We start from the raw sequence: 10,510 nt of genomic DNA, 5'->3' as shown, positions 1-10,510 counted from the left end.
CTGCCATTTTTCGTCTTAAATTATATTTCAAACCAATGCTCTTCCTAGGTCTCATTGGGTTTCCTCATAACGAGATGTGATTTTAGTTAATTAGTGACTTTAAATAGGCACTGTGCAGGTGTGGGTCCTGTCTTGCAATGTTGCCCAGTCTAGGGTTGGTCCTTCCCATAGGAATGAAAAATCTAATAAGAGATCTCCTTAACTCTTTCAGGGCTGATGTTGACTTTTGTCAAAAGGATGGTAATCAACTGTCATAACCAGCTAGAAAGAAAGTTAGCTTTGTTGATTTTGGCCGAGATTTCTTGCTCTCCCATGAGTAGCAAGGCACAAACAGCAGCAAAAATGGCCCTGACACCTGGCGAGAGATCCAAGTGGACTCTGGGGACGACGTTTTGCCCGTTCTCTCTGAACTGGACTATGATTTGTCAGACTCTGATTTTCATACAAGCGATCAAAGACGATTGTGAGGTGCCAGCTTCAGTTGATTGGTCCCCAGCTATTCCTGGTGCTGAACAGGTACAAACCTATGGCACTGTTCGCCTGGAAGGACTGTCACTTAACAATGACAAGAGGTAGAAACTGCACTGCGACAGTGATGGCTGCAGCTGCTGGCCCAGTCATGCAAAAACAGCCTGGCAACAAGCCTGCCACACATCCTTGGTAAACTGGCAGCCACAGCATGCAACAACAGACATTTTATGTTGATGTCTGTGTGACGCAATTGCTTTTCAGAAAATTATGTTTTTTGGAAAAAATATTCAATATCCTCAAAGAGTTAATATCTGTCTGGCTTCTCCTAAACAACAATCAGAAAGAAATAAAATGGAGACATGTTCTTTTGCCTAAGGCTTCTCAGATTTTTCTACTGAAAAACCAACCCTGGTATTCAAACAAGTGCCTTCTTCTTGAGTTTCATCAGCAAAGTCAGAACAGGGGGCTCAGATCTTCCAAGTAGTGTCTTGACATTTTTTTTGAAAGTATTTACATTTTGTGCTCAGTAATAACTGATGAAATGTATGGATGCTAGTAATAAAACACTTTACTATGATTACATAGCTGTAGTCCTTGCTTCTAAATCATACTATTAGTTGGTCTCATTTATATTGCTTTTCACCAATTAGGTCATACTCAGTCAGAAAGAAAAGGCAGGCAGTGTGGCATCATGGTTAAGACTTTGGGCTTCAAATCCTCTGATTGTGGGTTCAGATCCCACTACTGACACCACTGTGTGGCCATTAGCTATTCACTTCATCTACCTGCACTCCAATTAGCAAAACAAAATGAATGTAACCAATCATATCTCAAACATTGTAAGTTATTTTAGATAAAGACATCAATCCAATAATAAGTAAAAAAATGTGAAGTCTTCAGAAAGATTAAGGCCAAATATACCTTGCTTTTCAAACCAAATTCTCCATTTTGACTCCTTTAACCTCAATTGTATCTCATCTCTCTGGGTTGTCCATTTGGAAGGCCAGTATATGCCAATACATCAAACTACATCATCCTCCCGTCCATCTAGATACTGAACCGTCTGGGGTGGCTGGAGCCCATGTCATCAACGTAAGCCACAAAACTTTAACTAAAAGTGGAAGGAACGCCAGTCAATCAGAGTGCCAGCTGTCACACACATCCACATCAGGCCAATGCAGAGTTATCATTTAACCTGGCACACACATTTATGGGACAGAGCAGTCTGAATTATTGAACAAAGATCCCCGGGGCATCAAATATGCAACTAACAGCTACATACAAAAAAGAAAAGCAGCCACACGTACATCTTAAATCTGTCAAAAAGATAAAAGGGAGTTCAATCTGTTAACAGGATATTTTTTCTATCAAGAGCAAGGTTTATAGTGTATTTATATCTTCCTGCGATGACACATCTAATTCATCCCTGACTATTAGTTGTAGACTCTGACTTTATTTGGGTGTGTTAAAAGTTGTTTTTCTTTTTTTTCCTCAGCTGTAGTAGGTTGCTAACCCAAAACATTTCCTGTTTTGCAACTACCCCAAACCATTCATCCAATCAAACTGCTTTTTACTGACAAGTACTTGGCTAACATTTTAGTTATGTAAGTGTGGACGTGTCTGGAAAAAAATCAAGTTGAAACTTTACCAGAAACAATTAAAAAAAAGAAAACTGCAGGATAGGGAGAAAGTTAAAATAGAAATGAAGTTTTTCTGCTCGGTTATAAGACAACGAAATGTGTCAGTAGAATAGTGTGCTTGGATGTGGGTGGTGGGCTCTGAAGGGAGTCCAGCACAAAGCACTGCTTGAGAAGGCAGTTTAAGAACTGTTTTAATAAAACAACAATGTAAACATTACTGGACTGATTTCATGATTTAAAGAATGAGAAATAAAATGAAACTCATTAGCACTAGGGATATTATCCATTCATCCATTATCCAACCCACTATATCCTAACTACAGGGTCACGGGGTTCTGCTGGAGCCAATCCCAGCCAACACAGGGCGCAAGGCAGGAAACAAACCCCGGGCAGGAGGCCAGCCCACCGCAGGGCTACGGATATTATGTTGCTATTAAATATATCCATCCATGAGTCTTTTTTTTTTTTAAGATATGCTTGTGAAACTTAACATATTTCATTTGGAGTTTGCAAATAGTTTATTACACAGCAAACACTGTCCCTTGACATCAGATTTTCGAAACTTTCCACTTACAGGCGAGGTGGTCTGATGTCTGCTGTACAGATGGGGCAAAGGTAATGGAGCCGAAATGCCCTGCCTAGAGACAACTCCAGTTAATACTGCAGCTCAAAAATTTAGGGGAGGCATGTGGGTTTGGTGATGCTTCCTCTACAAAAGCACTCAATAGGTTAACCTGCTTCCTCTTAATGCTGGCTAGTCAAGCTTGAAGGTTTTGTCTTTTTTTGCTGTCCAAAGCTGCTTGCAGAACGTTGTTTTACCTGTGCTTTGAAATGTGGTTCAATACAAAAAGTGAAGTCAAGTGGAAACCCAATGATTTCAATTTATTCTTACCTTGACAGACTACAAAGCCTAATCTGACAAAGAGATACTTGGATGACTTTCTCTTTGAATGACCTTTCAGCCATTACAAAAAACAAAAAAAGATGAGGTAACATTAAAGTGGTTGTTACATTTTATCAGGCTGTATTTAAGGATGGGGCAGAAAAACTGTGTCTGGTCTTGCTTCACGTATTTATGATTAACTAGTTCAGTGAAATGAACTGCTCAGAATGGCCATCAATCAATCCCTCCACAGGGTTACAGGGGCTGGAGTCTATCTCAGCACCACCATGCATAAGGCAGTAGCCAACAGTGGAGATTCTGCAGTCCATTTACGCACACACTTTTTCTCAAGAGGAACGTTCAAAGTCAGCAAACAATGCAGACATCTTTTGAGGAAAACTGACATGTTCACAGGACAATGCATGTGGTCAACCTGTCCCCACCATCCTGCTCAGAAGATTAAGCTGGTAATGAGCGTTCATTAGAACATTTTGATCTGATAACAGAAGCAAAAAAAGCCCTGCAAGAAGGGAATAAAGGCCAGATTTGGCTTCAAAGGCAACAGGGACTGAAAACAATTTATGGATGAGGGTCCAGTTTGCCGGTGGACTCATCAAATACAGTGCTCTTACACAGAGGTTTTCCATGTTGTAAACTATGACATAATACAAGCTGTGTGTGGACTTTGGGACAAACAACAACCCGAAAACGCCCTAGTAATTTTATTTATGAACTTAGAGAGGCGTCAGCTACCTCTTAAGAATTACCCAGTGCAGAGGACGTGGACCCACCTGTGCTTGCTGGCCCAGTGACCTTCGTAAGAAGACACTGGCAATACCATACTTAGCCGTATCACTGGCATATGAATCCTTTTAATCTTTGTCTTTGAAAATACCTCCAGAATGTTTTTAAACAAAACCTTCAAGCCTTGCCCTCCGTTGCTGACGTGTTTCACTTACACATTGTTGAGCCAGGGGCGGCACGGTGGCGCAGTGGTAGCTCTGCTGCCTCGCAGTTAGGAGACCCAGGTTCGCTTCCCGGGTCCTTCCTGCGTGGAGTTTGCATGTCCTTCCCGTGTCTGTGTGGGCTTCCTCCGAGTACTCTGGTTTCCTCCGACAGTCCAAGGACATGCAGGTTAGGTGCATTGGTGATTCTAAATTGGCCCATGTTTGTGTGTGTCCTGTGGTGGGTTGGCACCCTGCCCAGGATTGGTTCCTGCCTTGTGCCCTGTGTTGGCTGGGATATACCTCCAGCAGATCCCCGTGTGACCCAGTGTTTGGATTCAGCAGGTTGGAAAATGGATGGATGGATGGATTGTTGAGCCACGGTGATTGTTTCATTTCAACATCGTGTCTGTGTCATTAGCACAACGTTTGCTGCATACAGGTCTTTCGTAGCATTGGAGATATTTACAAGTGCACGCATGTAGTTGAGCGTGAGCAGAGTGGACTGCTACATACACACACATACATGCACACATAGGTCTTTCATGTAAATATGTCTAATAACACTATGGTAAAAACAAATAGTTGGACACAGGAGCAGTGGTCCAATTTGCGTGAAAATCATCATGGCTTGGCATGCAGATATTTAGGTTATGCTTATGACAAGGACACCATAAACAGGACGATTACCGGACAGATTTGACTCGGATTCTTATGTGGCAGCCACTATAAGACACTGAGAATACCAAAATATAGAACTGGTAGAGTCTGAATCCCATGTGGTTTGTGAGGCCTGGTGGTAGAACATGTTGGCCATACAGATGTGACGAAAACAGGTGTGCTGTCATAATTTTGAAAACAACATAGCAGAACCAATGGATCTCAGCATCAGGCAGTTGCTGAAGCAATGTTAAAATTATTCACTAAAAGAGGGAGGTGGAGACCCCTGTGGCTCATAGGACCATCGGTTGATCACTTAAAATGGCAAAGTTCCCTTCATGGTATCCATTAGGTAGCTGGTGCTGAACACTTGCCATCATCAACCGATTCTGGAAATGTGTGAGTGGTCACAGTTCAGACATTGATAAAATGTATGTGGCTGATCTTTACTGATGAGTTCTCCTTCTTCATTGGTGGTGATGCCCAGTGGATTGGCACATGCAGAAGCTGCCAAGAATAGTGCAGCTAACCAAGTCAGCTATAGGAGCTGAATGGTAATCCCTTCAATTGTACATTTTGCAGTTTTCAAGAGCAGAAAACATTGACCGCTAAAGCATTACAATACATTTTTTTATTATAATCACATTGAAGGAAGCAATTAGCAATTATATCCATGTATCCGTTTTCCTAATCTATATTGTCCAGTACATGATCATGGGGTAGACAGATTGTAAATACTAAAACAAAATGTACAGATTGAAGTTCTACAGTCACTGCCTGCATTGCCATTAAAGCTTTCACTTACTATCCATAATTTGGAAGTGGCAGCATTTGATCTATCACATGCTTTCATTTTGACTGCAGGGGGTTGGGGTGACTGCAACTGCCCAAGTCTTGCAAATGGACCTACCAGCTATAATTTCAGGAATAACAGCCTTTCCATCCATGTCTATGTAAAGGGACCAGCACTAAATAACCCATAAGGATCGCCTGCTCTTCTGCATACACCTTAAAGTCTTGGCAGGTATCTGTCTGTCTGTTGCATCCAAAAACAGCTAAGTGTTCCAAATAAGTGAAATGTGCACATTACTCTTTAGAGGCAAGCCACTGTCTGCACCACCTTCTGAAGAGGACCATACGAAACTGTATGTCTGCTATATGTACCCATTTTAGACAGATGACTGTCAAAACTGTAATGCAGTTTAACTTACAAGTATAATACCATCATGGAGCTACTTTATTGAAACACCACTTGGTGGTGTGAATGGTTGTTATAATCAGTTTTTCATTTACTCAACACAGTGGTTAGTCGTATGGCCTAGCAGTTCTATAGTTTTGAATTTGCACAATTCCTTCATGTTTATATGGGTTTTCTCTTGGTACTCTGATCAAATGCAAGTTGGGCCACTTGTGAAGGAGTGTGGGTAACTATATCCTCCATCACCTCATCAAGGTAGCCTGACAACAGTTTTCTGGTCAGTCTTTAGACCACTTTTTACAATTATCATTGGCTAATTTTTAATTATCACAGGCTTTCTACTTATTGCTTATTATTATTATTATATTACACAAATATTATTTTATACAAAATTATTGTCTGTCTGTTATACTTTCATTGTTATCACTCTTTAATTTAATATTGTTCTTTATCAGTATGCTGCTGCTGGAATGTGTGAATTTCCCCTTGGGATTAATAAAGTGTCTATCTATCTATCTATCTATCTATCTATCTATCTATCTATCTATCTATCTATCTATCTATCTATCTATTGACTTTCTGATTTCATATCCTGTCATATAATATACTTAAAATTTATTAGTTTCTCATTTATAGATTTGGGCAATGCCAGTACCATGAGGTCATCACGGGGCGGGCATATGGATATGAAGGGAGTGCAACTAAATGACCAAATAAGCAAAAACCCTTTTTGGGTGTGCAATTACTCACCACATCCAAAAATCTTGCTTCAAGTACAATTCTACATCCTACAGGCACGATTTCACAAAAAATATACATTTAATGTTTACCTGATGTACAGTAGATAGAGCATTTCTTCATGGGAAATTTTACCTTCATGATGTATGCAAAGAGTTTTAATACTCCTGCTAAATCATATTGTGTCAAATTAAAAAACTTCAGCGATGATAAAATTATAGCAGCTCTCTATACGCTGCATTAAACCAAACTGCCTGCATATCTGGGTAACACAGGAAATGTAGCAAAGTAGAGTAAACTGAATGTGCTTTTATTGCATACAATTAAAAAAAAAAGACTTGGGCACATCAAAAAAATGAAACAAATACTGAGACAGAGGTCAGTTAATGCAGGGAATGTTAGTTTCCTTTATAATCATATACAGTATAGTAGAACATAATACTCCTTGTCAGTGCATTAAATTTATATTAAATTTATAAATGGCATATAAATAATGAGCTCAATGAATGAATTGTAGATAAAAAAATATTCAGAAGTCAATTTCTATGTGCACCCACTCATTCACTGAAGCCACATAATCATCCTTTAAGGTTGTAGAAGGTAAGAGTTTATTTTAGGCAAAGGTAAGAACCAAATCCAGGGAATGCCAGTCACTCACAGGGCAACTAAATATTATTATATTATATATTATTATTAATATATTAATAATTAACTAATATTATTAATATATTAATAATATATATTATTAATAATAATATTAATATTAATAATAATATTAATTATATATATTAATAATAATATATTAATATATTGATATTAATAATTAATTAATATTATATTAATATTATCAGGATGGCAGAAAAAAATGCAATAACAAAATAAATATATAAATAATTAACAGTGAACAGGCTGACATTTGAACCTGTCTCCTGTAGCTGTGATGTTGAAGTGCTAGCCACTGACTCACCCTCCGACTCACCCTCCACATCTGTATGTTCATTAATTACTGAGAAATTTGCTCAGTTTCTACTGTTTGAACATTTAGCTAAAATGAAAATATCATATGAAATTCTCCTTTGCAAAGTTTGGTACTCTATAAATTCTAAGCCAAACATATAACGCCAATGCCTTTGTCATGAGAACACAACAAGTTCTTTCAATTTTTGGCACTTTTATTGTGAATATCAGAAAATTATTTAATGAGTTAAACATACTTAACCTTGTGAGTTTTCTTTCTTTCTTTCTCTTTCTCTTTCTTTCTTTCTTGTTTGACTTACTTACTTCTCAATTTTCCTTTTAAATGAACATGCTCACATTTAAAGAGTTGTTATACAAAACAGCTGTTTGCCCTCCCAAAGGAACAGCTCCTCTATATTGGTCTTCAACAGCTGCTCTTCTTCTGTTGTTCTACAATTTCTGCAGATGCTACCTACCAGGAGATAGAAAACTATTTTCAGCACTGCCATCATTTTTTATTTTTATAGCATGTGTTCAATTGAACCCTTTTTCCATGAAAGATAAACAGTACAAGACACAGCCATGTTACACATACTTTGTGGTGGTAGTCAAGATGCACAATTGTTTTAGAAAGAAAAGATACTGTCAAATATTCAGCAATTATTCTGAATATACTGTCTTTTATCCTGAGTGTGTTCATATGCATACATTACGTATAACTAATTTTCTAACTAGACTGGCACCCTTATCAGGCTAGGTTCCTTTCTGGTACCTCCTGTTCCGAGATAAGCTCTGGCCTTCCCTAGCTCAGCCTGTTTAAAATGCAGACATACGTGGTAAGCCAACTGCTCATTGGCAGACAGGAGAGCCCTTCAGAGGGTCACAAACTCTGCCCAGAAATTGACTGGCTGTACACTGCCCTCTTTGGAGTATCTCTTCAGCTTTCACTGCCTCAACAGAGCAGCCAACATCATGAAAGACCCTTCCCACCCTGGACATCACATGTTTGAGTTGCTGTCCTCTGGTAGGCTGTTCAGATTAATCCAACCGCAGACAAACAGATTTAAGAAGATTTTCTACTTCAGAGTTATACAAAAACTGACTTCTACTTGACGCTTACAATGATTGACACTGACTAATATAACAGCAGTCACTCTTGAGCTACAAATACATGTTTACATTCCTTGCAAGTTATTTTTTATCTGTTTGTATTATTGCACTCAATTCATGTGTGCATTATACCTAAGTGCAACATTTAGTTATTCTGTTGTATTGTATTATATTGCATTGTATTATAATTCTGTCCATTATATGTGAATGCAACTTTAGGATTGCTGTAATTTCATTGTACTAAGTGCAATGACAATAAATAATCGTTTTTTGGATAATATACTTACAGTCAGTCATTGTACAACCCGCTATATCCTAACACAGGGTCACGGGGATCTGCTGGAGCCAAACCCAGCCAACATAGGGCGCAAGGCAGGAACAAACCCCAGGCAGGGCGCCAGCCCACCGCAGGGCACACGCTCACACACACCCACACACACTAGGGACAATTTAGAATTGCCAATGCACCTATCCTGCATGTCTTTGGACTGTGGGAGGAAACCCACGCAGACACAAGGGGAACATGCAAACTCCACGCAGAGAGGACCCGGGAAGCAAACCCAGGTCTTACTGTGAGGCAGCAGCGCTACCACTGTGCAACCATGCCACTCATATACTTACAATAAATGCTTAAAACACTTAAAATGTACAATATTGCAGATATTACCAATTGTATTATAAACATGAGTGCCTAAGCAAATATATATACTGTCTGTGTGCTGCCAACCCAAAACTCATGTTATGTCTTTATATTGTGTGATGGATGGCCGGCGTTTCAGTCTGGCCGGGACGTCCCTCAACTGAAAGAAAGAGGAAGAATGGCCTATTCAGGGCACTACATTCCCCCAGGATGCTAGATGGTATCTCCCCTGGACGGAAATGGTTCCCCAGATTCCCGCAGGGCAGCATGGGACATGGAGTCCATTTCTTCAGCCCTGTTGGGTGCCGTGGGTGCCGCCAGGAGAAGCTCACTAAGCACCTGGGGACTATTACTGTTACGCCAACCCAGAAGTACTTCAGAGTCATGAGGACGGAAGCCCGCAGTACTTCCGGGATACTTGAGGAAGGACAATGTGGCGTTGGACCCGGAGAATGAGTACTTCCGGGTCATGGACTATAAAAGGGGAAACCCAGCAGGTCGGGCCAGAATTGGGAGGAAGTGTAACGGAGCTGCTGGGAGTGGAGGATTTGTGTTATTGTGATTATTGATTATTATTATTATTGATAGAAGAATTGTGCAGTGTGTGGTGCTTTGGGAACTTTATTTAAAAGAATTATTAAAATTATTCTTAGTGCTTTTACAAGTGTGTCTTAGACGTCTGTCTGGTGGGTTCAACAGGGCAACAGAGACACCTAGCATCCACAATAGAATACTAAGAATTCTGTCTTTAAAGTGATTTACCCATTATTTGACAATGCCAGCACCCACGAATGCAATGTGAATGTCACACAAAGAGTTGCTCTTCTTCACAAGGGTGTCAGCCATTGATGAAATGGCATGTTCTTGTCAGATGTTCTCATACTAAGCTATGAACAGGTAACTGATGCAGAAGAGGTCATTTTTCATTCAGATGTGAGATAAGAGGTGAAACCACTAGTTATGATACGATACTGTGTATGTAATTCTTATCAGGGATTTTTTTTTAGGGGCATTCGCATATAACATGTAAAGTACTTTTTTTGATAGCCATGTCTATCTGTCTGTCTGTGTAAAACAACCTAGTAGGGACTCATTTTATTGAAATGTGGCATGCTTGTACTTTAATGAAATTTGCAGACATTTCGTCTGATAGGCCTGCTCTTGTCTAGATTGTTCTAATTTCTAAAATTGTCTGTCTTAAAAGAGAGAAACATTCTGAGCAACGTCAACTATGAATGAGTTTACTTTTTCAATTTTACCTTGAGAGTG

This window comes from Polypterus senegalus, chromosome 1 (assembly GCF_016835505.1).
Source record: "Polypterus senegalus isolate Bchr_013 chromosome 1, ASM1683550v1, whole genome shotgun sequence".
Classification (NCBI taxonomy): domain Eukaryota; kingdom Metazoa; phylum Chordata; class Cladistia; order Polypteriformes; family Polypteridae; genus Polypterus; species Polypterus senegalus.
Note: the sequence above shows the minus strand (reverse complement) of the source record.